The sequence below is a fragment of the Strigops habroptila genome, chromosome 4 (assembly GCF_004027225.2).
Source record: "Strigops habroptila isolate Jane chromosome 4, bStrHab1.2.pri, whole genome shotgun sequence".
NCBI lineage: Eukaryota > Metazoa > Chordata > Aves > Psittaciformes > Psittacidae > Strigops > Strigops habroptila.
Window position 1 is genome coordinate 51,858,788 of NC_046358.1, and position 19,096 is coordinate 51,877,883.

Consider the following 19,096-nt stretch of genomic DNA (forward strand, 5'->3'; position numbering starts at 1 on the left):
GGGTGAAGAAATTTGTAGAGGAAGGAAGGAAACCTCCAGAAACCTAAAAGATTCCTGCAGGATATTTCTTTTGAAAACCCAAATAGTTAGAAATCCCCTTGTAAAAGCCATCTGGGGAGCATCTGAACAATGCTTAAAGGAGGCCAGAGTCTTAAATGCTGTTCTCAGACTCTAAAAGATTGGGAGGATGAAAGACAGTAGTGGTTATTAAAGCTGAGGATGTTCGTATGTCAGATGTTTAAGCTTACTTCCTACAGAAGCTATATCAGGCTTTTTCCTGATATAAAGCTGCATAACAGATTATCTGTATTGTGTGTGATGGGGTTTCTTTCCCTCCCCTTTCCAACTGTCCAGACACAGATGGATATGAGACAGATGACAGATCAGTTCTTCTGGCTGATGTTTTACAGTGTAGTCCTGGATGTTTCCCAGTTTTCCAGGAATTACTTTTAATGACAGAAAGAGACCTACTTCTAGATGGACCTACTGATTTTTAGAAAAGAGATTTTGAAACCATTTGCTGAAGAACTCCTTCAGGGTAACCGGAGGAGCCTGTGGTTGGTGACACCAGGCTCACGCCTCGCACTACACCCACACGTGTTCCCATTGCATGCGATTACAGGGTCTTGGATGTGTAATTGCGTGATTGTAATCTGTCCACCCTACCAAAAGTTGCATCACTTTGATTTTGCCTGAGTGCTGTGTGGCAAGCACTTTTCAGATGGAGCCCCTTGGCCCTTGAAGGATTCATGAAGTTTTTCCTGTGCTTTTGCATAAAGCCTGATTATTATTTTTTTAATTGTTTTGTTTCTTGGGATGGAACTTCGGCTCTGGCAGGGAAGAATTTGCAATAGACAGAAAAGTACATCTGTGGTGCAATGCTCCTCTGAATAGCAGTAGAGCTAAATTGTTCTAAAGGTTTCCAAAACACAAATGCTCCCTGGACTATTACAGCATCCAGTGTGAGCAAATCTCATTTGCCCTTCTCCAGTTGTGCCAATTCATCCCATTCTGTACCGGTGAGAGGCCAGCTGCCCACCAGGGAAGCAACCAAGGGCCATGCGCATTAGTCACCTACCTCAGCCTAACAAGACCCGAAGTCAGATGATGCAAAAATAACTGCCAAATACCTACCAAGAATAATCCAGCTAGGAGGTAAGGCCTCACCTATCTGCAGGTCTACCCTGAGAGCGGGACACAGCAGTGAGCTTGGCACTGGGCAGCAGCAGCACCCTGTGAGGAGGAAAGTGCAGGAATGCAAATGGCACGGGCACAGAAGCCATCTGATGCCACACCCAGGCACTCTTTATTGTGAAAGAGGATCTATTTCTGGACTCTGGAAATGAGCCATCCAAAAGTAAATGTTTAGTCAGCCTTGCAAGCTGTCTGAAATGCATGACGTGCCTGTGACAGGGCAGTTTTATGTGGATGGAGCTGACCTTTCTTTGCCAAACGTGATTCTGCCATAACGAAAATCTACATTCAAAAGGCAGTAAGGTGTGGGTGAAGTTTGGTTTTCTGTCCTAGAGAAATGAGCTCTAAGGGAGAAAAGGGAGTCTGCCACTTCAGCAAGGGCTCATAAGGGGCATGGGGGGGGGCGCTTCCCTGCCATGGATGTTGTGCCCTTTGAAAAAAGCCCTGATTCTGTGGCTTAGGCACAAAACTGAGGGTTGCTGTCAATCTTTGGCTCATAAGCATGAATGGAGCCATGTGGCTTTGTGTTGGGCAGGCTTCTTGCTTTGGCCAGGAGCTGCAGCTATAGCCTGCGAGGGCAGGGAGAAGGCAGAGCAGTGACAAGTAGAGCTTGGTCACAGTGCTGGGGATGCCATGGCCACTGGAGTAAATGGGGACATCCTATCTGACACCTAACAGGCACCTCCACCTTGAGTCAGTGATCCAGGGGTGTGCTGCCAAGGAGCAGCAGCAAGCTCTTGAGTGGGGCAGAGCAGGCCCATGGCTGGCTGCTGGTCAGTGTGGGGCAAGAGGGACAGAGGGCACCAGCAGCCAAGCACAATGGCTTGGCCAAAACCTGGTTGATTTAGAAAGCCAGATGTCCAGGCATTAGGTGTTGGAGACCTGCAGCTCAGACTGTGTGATGGTTGGGTCTCAGGCTGGGTTTTAGGTCTTTGGGGGGAGGAGTGAGTTACAAAATGTGGATCTGGGTTCAGGTTACAATTCTGCTCCCCAGGGCTATTCCAGGTGTTCAAGTATGAACTCTTGGCCCAGGCCCATCTCTAATTAGGCATGTTCTTTAAAAGTATTTTCCTTCCTCAGCTCCTGTTCTCTTGGCTTGTCTCCACTAGCCCTCTTTGCTGCACTAGAGCACAGTTTGCTGGGTATATTAATTGAACTATTTACACACCTGGTTTCCTGCAAGAATAGACACCTAGCTCCTTCGTTTGAAAAGTCTAGCCCAGAGGCTGTAAACAGGAATTGTGCTATGTCTGGAAAAGCTGAACTACTTCTTATCTGTACTCCCTCAGGCTGTGGGAGCAGCAGCTGCAGGCATGGGTCAGTTGAGCATGGAAACCAGCTTGCACACGCTTCCCACCAGTCCTGTCCTCCCACCCAGCTCAGGTCCTCCAGCAGCTGAGGAGCCACCTTCTTTGCAGGGTTACTCCTTTTCATTGTGATGGTGACAGGAAGGACCCCACATGGCATTCGGGTCAGCTCAGATGCATTTTCCCTCATGTATGAGAGCTGGGTCTGTCATTTTGGAGTTACGTTCTGCGCAGGACTGCTGATGGGACCTTTCATCTCTTTTCATGGCTTTGCATTCCAAGGTTAGTCTCTGTCCAAGCTCCCCAAAAGCAGTGGTGGGTTCATCACCCCCTATACTCTTCTAGACATGGCTGAGGTACATCTTTCATATGCCATTTTGTGGCTCAAAGAATGATTGTGGAAATAAAAGATTGGTAATTCTTGCCTGGTATGGAGCTCTTTGGGCTTAAAATGTGTAAGCATAAACAGGTGCCATTGCACAACTTTGATTTCAAGGTATAAGAGGAGGAGAAAGGCAACACAAAATTACTTGGCTGATGGCGTCAAGTATTTCTGCTTCTGAGCCAGGTAGTGTTGGAAAACCCTGTAGAGCTTCCTCAAATGATAAAACAGACCTTCAGACCCTGCTGGGGGAGTCACCCTTCACACTAGTGTGCACCCTACTGCCTTAAAATACGCTGGTCTTGTGGACATGTTATCAGCTTCTGAATCCCACTTTGCAGCTGTTGTTTTACTGCGGTGACATTAAATTTTACTTTGCTGCTTCATTTCTTTGCCGAACATTACTTAACTTCATCTGGAAGATACCAGCTAACCTGTGTAAGGCCATGAGCTGGGAGGGTTGGTGGTACTGTGCCGTGGGTCACTCACAGGCTATGGAGTGTGATGCTGATGTGCTGGGCCTTGGCATCTTTAACTTTCTGTACTACTTGAGGTTTCTGAAGCACTGTTGGTGAAGGCTCCTGGAAGAGTCCCCCCCAGGGTAGGCCCTTGGGAAGGGGCATGCAGATGCCTGGGCTGGGAATAAGGAACAGGAAATCAGATGCACCTTAGGGCTAAATTTGCTATCCAAATTCCAGTCCAGGTAGGAATGGAAAGTGCTGCTGTTCTCAAAGCACCGGGCTGGACTGGGATTACTCCAACAAGTCCCTAAAGGGGACACAAAGTCATCTGGTGGGGAATGAAATAAGGCATGAAATAGTTTTTGGGTGCTCATGCCGTGGGGAACTCCAGCAACTCTGTCTGGGACTGGTACAGCTCCTAATCACCCAGCAAGCAATGACTTTGTCATTGAACTTTATGTTGGCGTTGATTCCTGCTTGGCTGCTGAGTGTTGGTTATATGCCATAAGCGTTACGAGCTGTAAGGGCTGGGAAATCTCAGGTCTGGAAAGAGGCCCAGAAGAACGAAGGTGGCAGGTACTTTTGTCCAGGCTTGCATCAAAACCCTTTGTGCAGGAAGAGGAGAGGGCTTACACTACCACACCGATTACCTTTTCCTCCTGCGTAATCGTGCCCCTCTGCTGAAAACCAGAAAGCAGGGCTTTTGCTAGAAACCAGTGGCTAGCTAGATCCAGCGTGAAGTGACATGACCATTCATGCTGCGCTCTGTGCTCCTGCAAATAGTATCAAATCAAGCAGGAAATTATTTTTGGAGCAGCGAAGCATGTTGAAACCCAGCAGAAGGCAGCTGTTTGCGTAACAGGAGTTATGGGAGAGCTGCCTCCCTTGTTGCCAAGTGCTTGACTTCCTACACTGGTGAGAAACAGTTTCCTCGCTCCCGGCAGTGTCAGCAAATCCCCTTAGGCTTGGGAGGCTGGGCTTGGTCCAGCATCCATCATTCCTGTAGCTCCTGCTTCACTGCTCTGAAAGTCCTGGGACACTTTTCTGCAGGGGTCTGAATTACCTGATTCTGACTCCTTAGATCACTGTTCAGCCCTCTCCTTAGAAACAAATGACCTGCAAAATAAAGGGGTTTGTCCAGAATTGCAAATGCATTTTGGTTACCTTCCAGCAGAGGTCCACATCTGGCAAATAGCCCATGCTGGAAGTGAAACGTTAGTTCTGCCTCATTCTGATAATCTGCCCTGTGTTTTTACACCCTGACTGGGTTTTCAGCACCAGTTCAGTGCCCCAGTGGTATCTGCAGTGCTTGGGCTGCCTTTGCAAGGATGCATCCTGGCATGCAGCTCGTCTAGCTCCTTTTCAATTTGGCTGTTTCAGTGGCTCCCAAGTGTCTAAGAGGGGCTTGATAAATTTTATTTTGGGGATGGGTGAAGATCTTGGTATGTTGCTGCTTTTTCACTCTCTGGCAATACCATTTCTACCTTTTCTTTCTGCTTCTTTACTACAAGCTGCTAGTGTCCAAACACTGGCCTTGCCTCTTGGAGAGGGCTCCAGCTATATGTTCATGGATCTCATGTACAAACAGGTTTGTCACCCTGGGCTCTGCTTGGCTTTTATACCTTCATGTCAGAGCAGAAATAAATCCCTTCAGTCCTACAGTGAAACACTGTGCCCTGTAAAACAGCATTGTTAACATGGGTCACAGGATTGCGTTAGCCAGAAAGAATGAGATAAAGCCATGGCTGCAGAGATGGCAATTGACCTGGTGCAGAGGGAGTTTAAATTCCTGCCCCCAAAATGTGATGCTTCTGCACAGAAGGGAAGGACCAAGCCCGTGCGGAGAAGTTTTGAGAGCTGCCATGGGGGTATAAAGCCTTTTTTGTTTGCAGTCTTATTATGTCATCCCTTGGTCATGCAAATGTCGCCCCAGAAGAAAGACTTCTTAACATTACTGCCTTGTTCTGGAAAAGTCTCTGTCTGATTATTCATGACCGCTGACTCCTTCAGCCGTGTGCCACTTTCCTAAGGACTGTAGGGTGGAAAGATATTCCCTGACGCAGTGAAAGGCAGGAAAAAATCCAGTGAACTCGAACTGAGTCACTCTGAAGTATTTATGGCTTTCCAGTTGGGTAATTAAGTTCTCATGCAGCCTGGTTGTGGTTAGAAAAGGTGTCTGTCCTTCGCCAGGTTGGAGTTTGTTACTGTTACATGAATGTACATTGGCAATGAGGCCTCAGAGCTGGGGCGATGAGCAGGGCAATTTCCATGCTGTAGAAATCTTGGTGAAGTATATTAAAAATGAATTATCAAAAAACCTGTTATTTCACTTTATAGTAACCTTTCAATATAAGCACTAATGGTTTCTGGGTGGTTTGGTAATACATGATGAGCCCTTTTATTTCTTCCTGTCCCATCTATGTCTAGGATTGCAGCTGTGAAATATTTCACTGTCTAGGGCTGTTTAGTGTCTTGTGGTTTTAGTTGCAAATCCAGTTATTTTTCTCTTGCCACTTAACTATTCCCTGTGGCATTGTTATGCCCTGTGCTTTGGGGTATGCTTCGTTTTGTTCGGGAAGGAGACAGGATGGGGTCGGTGCGCCCTTGGAGACCTCCCAGGTCCATCCCAAGCGTGCTCCATGCCCTGCCTTTCAGCAGTGTTTCTTTCTTTTGTTGCACTAAACTGACCTTCTGTTGGCCTACGTCTTTTGTGCCCAAATGCGGGGGTTAAAGAAAAGTGGTGGAAACCCATTTGCTGTCTGCTTTAACTGGTCCCTCACAATTTGCCTGCTCCAAAGCCATCCTACCGTCTTCAGCCCATATTTCTTGGGATCTAAACTGAAACATTTATATATTTATATATATGTTTAAAAAAAAAAAGTTGTACCCCAGAAAGGAATCACATTTCCTGACAATAAAATAGTATCCATCCCATAAAATGAAGTTAGTATGAGCCTCAGCGGCTAATATTCCTGCAACGCAAGGGAAGGAAGGAGCTGCAGAGTTGAGGAGCAATATACTAAATTAGTCTGTTTGAAACCACTAAGGTAAGTCCTATTTCCTCAGATGAATGCCTTAGCTATGTCTGAAGCGGTGCCTCCCTCTCTCTGCTGATATTTTACCAAAGGGTAGCTGTAGGGAAGGGTTTAATTTCTTTTGTCACCTTATGTCTGGGAACCACTTCAGTTCCGTTTCAGTGACGTTCTTGCAAAGCATAAGACTAAAAAAGGGTTTATTGTCTCTTTGAACTGCCTTTCACTCTGAGGAATGAGGATATAACTGTAATGTAGGAAGGACAAACTGAACATGTTCAGGCTTGTCCTGCCTGATCTTTCCCTGTTTCTTCCCCCCCTTTTGCAGCTAGTGCTCATGATTGGGATTTTCCAACTGATAAAGTCTCGGCTAGCCTAGGGGATAATATGCTCTTAGCTAAACAAGCTCTCTGGACTGTTGGATATGTGATTTCTTTAGATGCCAGCCAAGACCAGCCTTTGCCACTTTATTTGTGTTCACCACCAAAGCATCAATCTCTCACTGTTTATGTCTATGGGATGAGTGCTGGGGGAGTCTTGGGCAGATGGCTTTTCATATTCCCTCTGGGATAATTTTTTCCACATGTTTAGTGATCTTCCGGTGCTTTTTTCTCTCAGTCATGTCTGGATTTTAGAAGAAATAGGTCTGTGGAAGAAATTAAAGACAAATGTTAACCAGACTTAAAAAACTCCTAAAGAACATCCCTAAAACCTTAAAATCTCATGGTGTTTTGCTTTTAGGTTATCTCATTATCAGTGTAGTTGAAATACAGGGTTTGTTGGCTGTATCTGTAAATACAGTAAGTTGTGCTTAGTTTGTGTCATTTAATAATAATAAAAAATGACTTTAAGGCCAGTTTAACTACTAGCCTTGAGCTGAAGCAGGGATAAAAGGTAAAGATGTTGGTACTAAACTCATACTGTTTTTTTTTCCCAATGGCTGTTATCTGATAACTTACTGAAGAGCAATGAATTTTAAATCCCTTCCTGCTGCTAATCCATACCTCTGCTCTGTGGCTGGGTTCTTTGTACTGGGTGATGCTATTTAGATGGGGATTGGCAGCCATCATATCTACATTGCTGATGTTGGGCCTGATCCTGTAAACCATTTTTAGCTCGTACTGACTTTTCATGTTTTCCATGATGTCTCCAGTTGATCTTTTCCATCCCCTTTTCCATGATGCCTCCAGTGCAGCCAGGATTGAAGGATTTCTTGATAATTCCTCAGGATCTGCGTGGCTTGTTTTACTTTGGCCCTGTGGGTTTTACTCAGTCCTTCTTCAGACAAGTTTCCACTGACTCAAATTCATGCTTTAATTGAGTCAGGGCTCCCGTATACGTCCCTGCGGTGAAGTCTGTTTCTAGGGGAGCTAGTTCCTATGGAGCTGGGCCAGCCAACACTGGCATGCAATGGCAAGGCTCCTTGGGAAGAATTCTTGAAACAGTAATAGGGATGTCACACACTTCCAAAACCTATGTATGTGTGCTTCTCCCATCAACAGTGCTGTAATATGCATTGCTGGTATTGCGTTGGCAGGGTGTTGCAAGGCGTAGCAAGTTTTGGGTTCTCATTGCATTGGTGGTGTGGCTGAGGCAACAGAATAGGCTTTTGGGGGATCCGTGCAAAAGAAAGACGAGAGGAAAAGCGTGGTCCACTGGTCTGAGCACTAAACTTGGCATGTAAGACACCTGATTTTTAAGGCTCTTCTTCCACCATGGTCTTTATGGAACCTTAATGGAGCACTTAGATTTTCTGTGCTTCATTTCTGTGTGAGTACGTATGGGGTGTTTGTACCACTGCCACCCACAGGGATGTTATAAATTATGTGATTTAAACTGTGAGTCTTTCAGCTGCTACTGCATTAGGTCTGTCTCTCTATGTAAGAAAGGAAAACTTTGTGTGAAGACTATTATGAAGACAGACGTGGTCCTAGGTCTGAAGATCCTTGTACTTTGGGCACCCCAACATTTCCCTGATGCTGTACAGATGTATCTCCAATAGACTTGGCAGCATTTTGATGTCCGTGTTTTCATAGTTTTGCCCTGTTGAAGATAAAGAATTGTGTGTTTTCATTTCACTTCATTGGTGCACTGAAAAGAGAAAAAACAACCACCCACTAGTCACCTCAAAAGGTAAATAATTTCCTCATCAACCAGTTTGTCTGTTGATGTGGACCTCTTGGATGTGCTGAAAGCAGATAGCTTCTGCAAGGATCCAGGATATCACAAGTGCCTGTCTAAAACCACTGTCACTGCCAGACACTAAGGAACATGGCATATTGCTGCCTCGAGTTACCTGGTTGTAGCATCTAAAATACAGGTGTTCCCTAAGATCCATGCCAAAGTGTGTGGCCTCTGGCTCTTGCAATACCAGATGGCTTGAAATGTAAATCTCCGAGGTACAGCAAACCCCAAGCATGCAGCGGGCCAGCGCTTTGCTCATTGGAGTTACAGAAATGTATAATTGAGGCTTCCAAACTTCTGGTTTGGATACAGCTCCTGGTCTGCAGACAGCTGGCAGCTCACATACTGCTCACCCCTCTTTGTTTCCAGCTGCTAATTTGCAATTAAACACAACTGAAAATAGAGTAAACACTTGGCTCTCAATTTTCCCTGCGAGTCTGTCAGGTAGCTTGCAGTTGCTGTCATTTGGTGGTGAATGGAGCAGGCTTCTGCTGTAAGCGTGTGGCTGGGTGGAGAGGCTGCCCATGAGGCTGCCTAAGATGTGGTTCCCACCGAGTGCTCCTGTAAATACCAGTTCAGCATAATGCAGCTGATACTAACTGGCATCCTTGTAGGTGGTCCCAGTAGTGGGGCCAAGATGAAATGTGGTGAGAACAATGAACAAAGTGCTGTTTCTCCCTAAGGGGAGTGCCTCCAACTGAGAGCAAAGGTATGTTAGGCAGAGCTCAAAATGCAACTGCCGCACTAAGTCTGCAGGTAAAGGATGTTCTCATTCAGGGCTTTGGCGATGCTGGAATCCACCGAAATATGCAAGATACATAGGAGACCCTGCAATTACTTTTTGATTGGTATGAAGTGCATTAAATCTGTTTTCAATTAATTGCTCCAGAAAGTGCAAGCAACTTCAGTTAATATCAAATGTGCTTTTTAACCCAAATAAATTATATTCTACTATGCTTAACAAAGTAGTTGAAAATACATCATTCAGTGCAAAGTTTCTTAGCTGTTCCTTGGCTAGAGTTTGTCCTACAAATGGTATAGGGGAGAAAACTACTACAGTTTGCAAATACGCAACACAGAACAACCTCTTTTCTGAATATATTTAACATGCAGAAACCATTGTCATTATGGGATGAGGGAAACAAAATACTTAATTGGAGGAGTTCAGTAAATACAGTAAGTGAGACCGCTCCTGGTTTGAGCATATGAAGCCTGTCCAAGCAAGCAAACTGTACACCTTTAGTTATTGAAATGGAGTGACTCACTCTTCTCATGCAGATGCCTCCTTCTTGGGTCAAACTCTTCATGAAATCAAATCAGCTGCACCACAGCCCTCAGGCTCTGTTTTTGCTGGAGAAAGGGTTGTTTTCAAGAGGCCTGTTGTGCAACTGAAGAGGTTGGAGTGGGGCGCTGGAAAGTCTTCCACCTGACGTCTGAAATGTTTTATTTGTGACTTTTGGGTATTAGCATTTCAACATTGCTTCCCCTACAAAATTAGCCCTAATGTGTCTTATTTCATTAGAAGGTCTTACTAGACAAAAGGTGCCAGAGCCCTTGATGCAGCATGGCAAGATTTTTCACACCTCGAGGTCGGAGTTGTGCCACCGGAGGCTGCCACTACTTGTTCCAAGGCAAGATCAGTCCATGCCGTACCTCTGGTAGGATGCTGCATTTACAGTTACTTACCTCAAGGTAAAGAAGTAACTTGTTTTGCCAGGATTATGTACCTTAAAAATGTTATTCACGTGAATGTGGTCCTGGTAAGAGATGAAATTTAAGTGTCAGGCTTGGCTAGTCAGTGACTTTGCTATTTACCTTGTCAGCCTGTGGGTGTGGGGTGTAGAGGGAGCCTTTCCTTTTGCATGACACAGGGATTGCACTATTGGATCATTGCAGTAGCCTCACCAGTGCCCTGCTTGCAAAAGGGACTGGCAGCTTGAGTCCTTTGGCACGCTGATGCTGGGACACCTCCAAGCACTGGCAAAATAGGTAGTTGCCTGCAGTGTTGGACTGTCTGCCCACAGTCCCGTTGCCTACTTGCCTGTGCCAAAGTGGCAAGATGGCATGCTCATTGAGGAAAGCCAGAGCATCTGGCATCAGTGTCTTGTTTTTGGAAGGTGCGAGAGGTCCTCTTGGAAGTAGCAGTCACCGCATCTCTCCCTAGCATCAGCAAAGGCAGTGGTCCTGGCTTGCCAGAGCTCTCTTCGTGCTTTCTTTCCCAGCCAAATCCTACCTCTTTCCCCTGCAGGAACTGTCCGGACCCCATCCCTCATCCTTGGGCAGCAAAATTTCAACTCTGCCCCCACATTGATTTGAGCCAGCTATGGGTGAGTGAGTGCATCACGATTGGTGAGACAATTCCAGATGATGCCAAACTTGTGGATACTCTAAAACCATTGCCATGGGCCGAGACCTGGTGTGCTGGGAGCGCAGCCCAGATTACTACAGCAAATCCTCAACAGTTTCCTGCCCAGCTGAGTCTTTTGGAGTCTGAAGCATTGTAACTTCATAAAAGCTAGAAAAAGCCTGAACTCATTCAAAGATTATTTCACACCACCTACAGTACTCTATGAAGTCAGACATGCTGTAACGTATGATTAACGATGCGTTTGGTGGTGAGTCACTAGGTAGTCTAGCAAGCACTGCTTACCTTCTAACCAGTCTGTGTGTGGGAGTCCTTACCCAGTGGCGCACCCAAACTGAGCGTTTTAATAATTTACCATATTCTGAGCTTAGAAGAGCAGTTTTTGTTACTTAATTAGAAAAAAAAAAAAATTACTTAAAGGCTTTGCCACCGTTAGGGAACAAACCTCCACTAAGAAGGGGGAGACCCAGAAAACTGTTATTACTTTGGGTGTGGTTTGAGTGTCCAAGGAAGACTGGGAAAATCCATGTTTAAGAGATGGGAGATTGCATCTTTGTCTTACATTAAACAGTCAATTGATAAGATAGATGAACATTTCTTGACCCGAAACATAGCACTACCCTCTCCTGAGAGTCCCAGCACAAAGTGAGAGTTGTGGTTATTCTTATTTGTTATCTGAAATGTTTCAGGATTGTAGAAAAAAAACATCATTTTCCAGGGAATGAGCAAAAATGAGCCTGTCTGGTTTATGAAATGATGGTGGGAGACACAGGTTTGGTTTGGGCTGCAGAGGAGAAAATTGCACTTGCATCTCCAACGTGATCTGGTATTCGTAGTAAGAAGCCTAGGGAAGAGAAAGAGTGGGACAAGCTTGCGCAGTACTTCACCAATTACTTTTCCAGCCTCCAACTGTTCTCAGCTCAGGGGATTTCCTGACATGAATGAATGTGGTTTGTGACTCCTTGGTAACCTTCAGTGGATCATTCTTCCAAGTGCTTGTCTAGCCTCTCCTTGTGCCTGTCTAAACCTTCTGCTTCCACAACACCAGTAGCTACAAACTCCGCTGACCTTCTACGTGCTGTGGGAAGAATTAGGCCTTTCTCTTCATTTGAAGCAGTCCCTGACAGCTTTGTCTGGAGCTTTCCAGTTCTTGTGGTGGAAATGACCATGTCAGTCACTTCCTAGACCCCTGCTCCAACTCCCTCACAAATGTGAACCTCTATTAGATGTCACTTGGCTGTCAGTCTTCTCAGGCATAAAACCAGACACCATGAATTGTTCTCATTGCTGTACTCTTAGCCTGTCCCATTTCTTAGAGACTTTTTTGTGGGGAGGGGACCAGGACTGCATGCACTTTTCGAAGTACTACTGAACCAGGAGTTTGTACAGTAGTCTAATGAAGTTCTCTGTTCACTTGCTGTTTCTTTCATAGTAATCCCTAATGCTTGGTTAGCTGAGCACTGAGCTAATGATTTTGTGGAATAGTCTATGATAGTCCAAAGGTCTTACTCCTCAGCGATGATAAGCAGTTCAGAAACCATCATTTCCTATGTGAATTTAAGACTTTGTTTTCTCTTCAGGCATCACTTCAAATTTAATTTCCATTGACTTTCAGCTGCCACATATTGCCTAATCCCTCAGTCTTGTAAGGGCCATATGCAATTCCCCACTGACTGTTCTTTTCCCCAGTACTCTTTTAGTTGCGTATCCTCAGCAAACTTTCTTACCTCACTGCTGCTTCATATTGTTCACAGATAGATTGAACAGCACATGTCCCGGCCTCACCGTTGGGATGCCTCTATTGTGAGAACTGACCACTTACACCTACTTTCTGATACCTGTCTTGACCTGCCACAGCTCATCCAGTATTAGTGCTGCTGGGATCAAAGCCAGATGTTGCAAGCCTCTGTTCAGGGAGTGCAGCTCATACCTGGTCCTTGTCTAGACTTCTCCATTTCTAGACATACAGGCTAATACCATGGAGCATGAGGCAAGCAACACCTTAGCCAGCCAGCTGGCTAAAATCTTTTGGGGAGTGCAGCTTATTCCCCCATTTATTATAAATGCATTAAATGTGCAGGTGTTTGATATCAGTGGGACTGTCTACACCATGCAATAGGGAAAAGCAACAATCACACAAACAAGTGCAAGCTTTGAATTAGCAAAGTGCAGTATTATTGAAATGGGGTGTTTTGCCAGAAAACAGCATACAAGAATAAATGATACTTGAAATTAGTGGTGGATTATGGGCAAAGCATGCAAATCCGCCCACATCTAATTGAGGCGTAACTGATATGCCTCTTCCGGCAATTAGCCGAGTTCCTTGGAAGAGCACTGTGTTGGATCAGGCAGCAGGACGGGCTGGCGCAGGCAGCCTGCTCCAGCTGCCTGGGAATTAGCATCCTGCCGCAACCATCCCCATCACATCCTGGCAGCAGGATCTGCCGTGCTTGAGCTGAGGCTGCAGCAGCGGCCAGTTACTTTGAGCTGCTTTTCATTGCTGTGATTTTCTCTGCAGCAAGCGCTCGTGGGGTCAGATAGCTTTGTTGCTGCGGAGTCCATGGTGGACAACCAGCCTTGTCCATTCACACAGAGCACTGCTTACATGGGGAGCTCTGCCAAAGGAGGATTTTCCCTGTGGAAGAAGCCCAAGTGTTTTTATTCAGTGCCCAGCGCTGACCTAAAGTGTTGGTCAGACCTTGCAGACCTTTTTCTGCAAGGTTGAGTGTCAAGTCCCACCAGCAGCTCTCCTTGTGCTGGGTCACTGACACACACAGAAGCAAGTGGCCCTTAAAGAAAGCTAAGCCACAGGTAGCTCAAATGACTTTGGGGATGCCTGTAAACTCCTGGGCCTGTCCCACGTCTGGTGTTGCCAGCACACAACAGCTCCCACATGTCTCTGCCATTGCGCTCCTGGCTTTTTGCCCTGCTAATGCACCAGTTCCAGTCATCAGCATCCCTTCCTCGCCCAGTTCTGATGGAAACGGGTGATGTAGGATGCCCATACTTCTCCCTTCATCTTTTTCCTTTTCCCACCACCCAAATTTTCCAGATGTTGCTGCCACTACAAATAATCAGTTGAATGAGCACTTGTCTGTGAGTGACTCATTCTCACTCTTTGAGGGGCTCTGTAGAGGGTGTGGACACAAAGTCTCACCACCTCCTTGGTGTCAAGTTCACTGGAGTGAAAAAGAGCCTTCTGCTCTCCCCAAAGCAGCAGCAGCCAACTTCTGCCACTCCTCATCTAAAACACATGTGGCAAAAAGGGCACCTTGGTCATGGTTTCCAGTTGCATCACGGCAGTGAACTCCCTCCTTTTCCTGCTAATATATGGGTGGTGTTGGGTATCTGCTCAGGTTTTATGTTCTGTCTCTAGAGAAATCCCAGGCTTGCAGTGAAATAGTGGGAAAATTGCAACCAAAGGAGTCCCACTTGAGGGGCTACAGTGAAATATGGGTGATTTATCTTAGGCAATTTGTTCTACCTCTGTGAAGTACCTTCTACCTGACCATGAAGAAGCGAGGGAGAAAGGTACCTTTCTCTGACACATGTCCCTTGGAGGCAGTGTTTGTTCCTGCCTGGGATTTAATACTCCTTCAGCTGGCATTAATCTGCGCTCTTTGCTTCACATGTTTTCATATGAGCATTTGCTTGGACAGGATAGCCAGGGGGAAAGACTCGTGCCACACTTATTCATGCCTTTGTGATGTTTTTTCCATGAGGACAGGGAATAGGAACAGTGGAAAGGAAGGTTTGAGGCTTTTTTTGTTTTCCTTTTAAAGACACAGATAATGTGATGAATGGTACTGGCTGCCCTTCACTGGTAGGGCTGCTTTGAGCACTGGGCTATCTGGGTTTGCGTTGCTGTGCAGTTTGTCACCCTAAGCTGTGGAAGCTGGACTGTCTCAGTACATTTGCATGAATGTTCTAGGAAATGTGGAATTTTTTGAGGCTCAGCCTATTTTTGATTGAGGCTTTTGTGGTTTTGTTTCTTTAAGAAGCTTTGGGGAAATTTTGTGCTTGCTTCTTTTGTCTTTAGGAGGAATCTTGACAACATAGCCCAGACCACAATGGGTCAAAAATGAAATGTATTTAGCAAGCACTGTAGCAGTAAAACAGAGTTCCTTGAATGAAACCATCACTAATTTACAATATGTTATGCACAAAGTTTATGTTAGTTATCAGGAACACAGTGGCCATTGCTCACCTTCTTATGGACCTAAAGCTGTTTACTGGAGAGCATGATTTGGTGTCATGGTTTCACCTGAACTTTCATTTTTCCACCTCAGTTTTTTTGCTTTTCTTTTCTTTTTAACTTACCAGCTATTTTTCACCCATAGCCACCCTTCTAAGTGTGTGAGTAGATGAGTGGATGATGGATAGTGTGGCAGGACTGCAATCAAGGAAATATTTTGAGAGTCCTTTCAGAGCTCTTTAAGGAATCTGGTCTGGCTATGAATGCTGGCTTTATGCAGCACTGTTTTGAAGTAGGAGTGAGTCACTAAAAAACAATTTGTGCTCTCTCCATGTTCAACTTTGACTTTATTAAGAAAAAGAAAACAAACACAATCCCATTCACTGCCGAAATACACATTGATCCTTTAATCCTCAGGGAATCTTTGGGAACTGCTTCCTCCTCGAAAGAATTGCTGTATTGATGCAACATTTAATTGTGCAATTACACATGTGTGTTTTTCTCCTGGGCTTTGCAGAGCAGGGTTCTATGGCTGGAATGCTAATCAGAAAGCAATTGATACCATCTCGTGGTACATACAGCCTGAATGCAGCCTCCCCTAGGTACCTTTGTGGATCTGTCCCAGCCTTTTCAGGCAAGAAACCAAAGATGGGAATTACAGCCCAGCAAGGTCAGAGCAAGAACTGAAATCTGGGCTGGAGCCCAATATTAGTTTGTTGTAGCCTTCCTTGGTGGAAGTGGGAGGCTGTGGTGTCCATACCTCCTTGGCACTGCCTGGAGGCTGTGGCTGGCAGGTGCCAGCAGGGACTCTGTTCAAACACCTTCATCTGTGAGCTGAAAATATTACCTGCCTGAAAATGCCTGGTCAGTGGGCTCGCTCATGCTCCTGTGCCACTGCCTGATCTCTGCATGGTGCAATCCCACGCCTCTGTGGGATTGAATTTTTCATGGAGGTTTTGGTGAAAGCATTGCTTCAAAGCTACTGGGAAAGTGCTCTTCACATGTGTTTGTACATACATCTGTATGTATGTACACCCACACATACTTGTTTGGCCAGGCTCTGCCTTCCAAGAGCTGCATTTGCTGTAAGCTTTGCCAGATTTTTCTGATGCTTCACATGTGCCGCCTCTGACTTCAGGGGCATGTGACACTTAGGGCAGAGCCACAAAAAAGTCATTTCCAGGAGTTGGGGAGCCTTTGGGAGCCCCTGCTGTCACCTATGTTACTGTGTTATGTCTTGATTCAGAAACTGAACCCTGACTGCGCTCGTTTGCCTCATATTGTTTGGCCCTGATGGGAGCAGGTTGCGGAGCAACATAGAGTGTGTCTTTGTTTCCTCTTACCTGAAAAGCATGGTGCACATTGGGATTTACAGTTACCTACAAGTAAACATAGAGGCTGGCTAGATGGGAAGAAATGCAACCCTTCTCCAGCTGGCTTTGAATGCTAATATTTTATTTGGGTTTAATTGGTTTACCATGACATTACTATTAATGGTTTTATTATCAATTCTTCTTTCCCACCAGCATTAAGGATGGAGTTTCCAGATGGGCAATCCTTGCTGTCAGCCACTTGTCTGTTATCCATGGCCACAGGCTACCAAGTGAGCCTTGTACCTGGTCTTGTGACAAGCGTGCCCTGGGCTGGGCATCCCACTTCTTGAAACCCTTTAAAACTCTTCTAAAGTATGCTTTTAATGCACCTACCACACTTGCCTAATGGCTTCAGGAAAATGAAAAGGAGAGGCTTTCGTTATGTCATTAAGCAGTGTTTGGCTGATGTTATGTGCTCCTGGCCTCTAGGTCCCTATGCTCATGTTTTCTTCCTGTTTCTCTGAAAGCTTTAGGTCTGGGCAAGATGCAGCTGCTCCTGTTGGCAAAAACTAGTCCTCATCCGAGTTCAAGTGTTTGCTCCCTGCAGCTGATTGCTTTGCACCCTCCTGGCAGCAGGACCTTGAGACACCTCAGCCCCATGTAGGACAGGGCAATGCATTTTGTTCCTCCCTTTCATGGCAAGGCTAAAAACACACAAAGACCAGGCAGCTGTGGTCTTAACTGACAACCTGAGAGGAGCTTTGCTAGCAGAAAACACCAAGGGAGAGCAAGGAAGGCTGCTAACAAAAAGTCAGCAAGGGACTCACTCTCTAGATGCAAGAGAAGCAAAGGAAATATAAGTAATATGCTGAAGTATGCAGATAAAGTTATCCAAGTTATTTTGACCATAAAGTCCAGGACAGTAAAGGTTCTTAACCTCTATTAATCAGCAAGAAGCTGGAAGAGGCCACACAATAACCTCAGCTGCTGAAGCTGCCGCTCCCTTTTGCTCCCTTTAATTTAATTGTATTAGTCCTGCCCACATCCTTTGTTGTTCTGCCCCGCTCAGGAAATCTGCTGCTGGTTTTGGCACGGCTCGCTCTGGCTTCACACGGCTGGTTTGCGGACAGCCAGGAGGGACGAGAGGGAGGGCAGGAAGGGGAAGAGGATGGGAAAAGGTCCTGTGGGAACAACCTGCTTAATGCGCCTCATTTTTCTTAATAGTGACACCACGTCCCTTCCTGGCAAAACTTCCTCCTGATCAGCCAGACAGGTAAAACTGAAGGCAGAAGGACTCCCACTGGTATGAGCAGAGATGAGATTTCATGTTTAAATCTTTAAAACAAAAAATAAGAGTGCCCACGAGCCAGGTTTTGCACAGTAGGAGTTGTGAACCCAGTGATCATTCCTACCCCTAGCCTTTGGCTCCGCTGAGGGGTTAGGGTGTCTCACCTTTAGCTTTGCTGTTCTGGTTTGTACCACCTGTTCCTCATCAGACCAGTAAGAAATAAGAGCAACTGTTTAGCCCCAGGTCCTGCAGTTGCTTAGCATGTTGAAAATGGTCCAGCAAGCAAAGCAGAGGGATTATCAGTGCTAACCTCTAGCTGTTTTCTCTGCTGGTGGCAATAGCATCACTGTTCCCCTTGCCAAAGCACCGTTCCTAGGGGCTGCTGTGTGGTACAAACCCTCCCCTGCCCTCCTGCTGCTTGCTGGACTCCTCCAAACCACCTCCTTCCCACCCACATCTGCAGGGCTGCAGCTCCCCTCCCAGCAGCATCCAAAGGTGTGGGTAGAGTTTTCCCTGTCAGTGGCAGTGACATGGAGCAGCTCTAGCTGAAGATCCATCAGCATCATTGCAACTTCACCAGTTTCCCCAGCAAACACATTGGCCTCCAGTCTCCTGTCAGCATTGTTGCAAGAATATTGTTAGCTCAGCCCACTGGCATTTGTCTTCCCTGCCGCCAGAAATAATGATTCAGCACATGCACACTGGTTTTAGCATTTGTGTCCCTTTACATGACAACGTAAATATTTATGTGCCTTTGTGTAACAGGAAAAGACAATATGTGCAGTCTCTCACCTACCCAAGCCCCAAAGCAATCCTACAGGGGATTTAGAAGTGTTGATATGTCAAGAAAGCTGCCCTGCGCTGCTGCTTTGTAGAACAGTTGCTCTTCACTGTAGGAGTGGGAGGATGCATCCCACTGATTATGTACCAGAGGAGTGGCACAGGAGGTGTCATCATGCGTAACTCGTTGGTTGTAATGGAAACATCAGAAAAAAAGAAATTAAGATCCATCAGAAAAAAATTAATGACCTGCTGTGTTGATAAGACATTTTTATAACCCTTGGTTTCACTTCATCTTTCTGAAATGAGGAAAGAAATGCAAGAGGTGGTTTCCTGGGCACAGATGTGTCATCTTCAATTCCAGAGTTCATCACTGCCAAAGGATGAGATAGTGGAGCAGCTAATCCAAGCATGCACTTTCATCACCTTTCGTTCTAGGAACACTACTGTTTAATATGTGGAAAAAGATGAAGCACTTACAGAAAGCTGTGTTAAGAAAAGGGATTTTCGGATGATTTTGAACACTTCAGGCTTGTCTGGGAAACACTGTTTGGGCTAGATATTTTACTGGATTTCTCTGACTTCAGAGTCCAAC

At 45.7% G+C, this 19,096-nt stretch overlaps 1 protein-coding gene across 3 annotated transcripts in view; it reads left to right on the forward strand.

The window, feature by feature from the left end:
* The window catches only part of SLC22A18 (solute carrier family 22 member 18), a 79,994-nt gene that overhangs the window by 33,665 nt on the left and 27,233 nt on the right, over positions 1 to 19,096 (forward strand). The window lies entirely within an intron of this gene.